Source organism: Penaeus monodon, chromosome 15 (assembly GCF_015228065.2).
Source record: "Penaeus monodon isolate SGIC_2016 chromosome 15, NSTDA_Pmon_1, whole genome shotgun sequence".
NCBI lineage: Eukaryota > Metazoa > Arthropoda > Malacostraca > Decapoda > Penaeidae > Penaeus > Penaeus monodon.
Genome location: NC_051400.1, coordinates 40204357 through 40205681, shown reverse-complemented (window position 1 = coordinate 40205681; position 1325 = coordinate 40204357). Strand labels below are relative to the sequence as shown.

At 25.3% G+C, this 1325-nt stretch overlaps 1 protein-coding gene across 1 annotated transcript in view; it reads right to left on the bottom strand.

Moving 5' to 3' along the window:
- LOC119582366 (acetylcholine receptor subunit alpha-like) overlaps positions 1 to 1325 on the bottom strand; it is a gene marked incomplete at its 5' end in the record, with an annotated part of 90882 nt that overhangs the window by 709 nt on the left and 88848 nt on the right.

The window sequence follows — 1325 nt, the reverse complement described above, 5'->3', positions numbered from 1 at the left end:
GACTGACTTTGTCAAAATTTTCTCCCCTAGAGTTCTGGAGTGATTTTAAAAATTAAAAGCCAAACTTTTTAAAGAAAAATGATTAAAAAGTTTTTTATGTAGTTTTTTATTTTCAAATTTTTATACAGAAAATTGGAAGGGGAATTTTCTTTTTTTTGAATAAAAAGATAATTTAATTTTCCATTTTCCCTTTTTAAAAAAGATCTGGAAATTTATCCAATTCCAAAAATAGGTTTCAAAATTAAAAAAGTATTTTTGCTGGTCGTGTCATTTAAGTGTTGAAAAATTTTTGGAATTTTTATAGCAGATGCTCACTTTCCATCCATATACTGGGGGAGTGCATTTTTTATACCAAAATAGACAAAAATGAAAAAAAAAATATTTCATGGATGCATAGTGATCGTTTTTGTTTTGGGGAGAAAATACAAACTGCTCATTTACCAACTGTAATCTACAGGTAATATAGTTAGGTGACCCCCCCCCTTTTTTTTTTTTCAAAAAAAATTTAAGGGTATTAGTGGTATCTTTCTGGGAAAAACCTTTTTTTCAATAAGAGTTTTAAAATTTTTATGTTAAAAAACCAAAACCATTTTTCACGATACTTTTGTACATTTCTTTACAGCAGTTTGGATAAAAATTTTTTTTTCCTTTTTTTGTATTTACTGATGGATATCTTGGTCCCCTTTATACTGAGAGGAAGGGTTTCTATTAATTCATGTTTTTTTTTTCTTTTAGCTTTCGGGCTGTGATTTAATAAACAGGGCAAGGGCATTTTTAAAAATAGATTCCCGTAATTAATTTTAATGGGAAGCTGATTCAAATTTACTTTTGTACCCAAATTTTGGGAGAAACAAAAATTTTTTTTTTTAGAAAAGGGGTAATTTTTGTTTTTTGTTAAGGGGATGAAGCTAAAATAAAATTTTTTTCCAAAAAAAAAAAATCATTATGGAGTTTTTTTTTCTGATTTATGAAATAATTGGGAAAGATAATATTAAAAAAGATGTGTGTAAAATAAAATTTTTTTCAAGGATTTATATTTAAAATTTAGTGTTACATCTGTAAAAGGTATTTTTTAAGTATTTTTTTTTTTTAATCACTTTAAAAATAATGCATTGAAAAACAGATTAAAAAGTTTAAATATTATATTTTATCTTTTTTATTAAAAAGAAAATCCACCCCCATTTAAACATAAAAAATTGAGCAAAATCTGTATCCCTGATTCCCAATCTTCAAAATGAGAACAAAATCTGAAAAAAAATTTATGGGGGGAATACAAAAATATGAATTTTGAAAGAAAAAATAAGGTTGCAGGCACTGAATTAAAG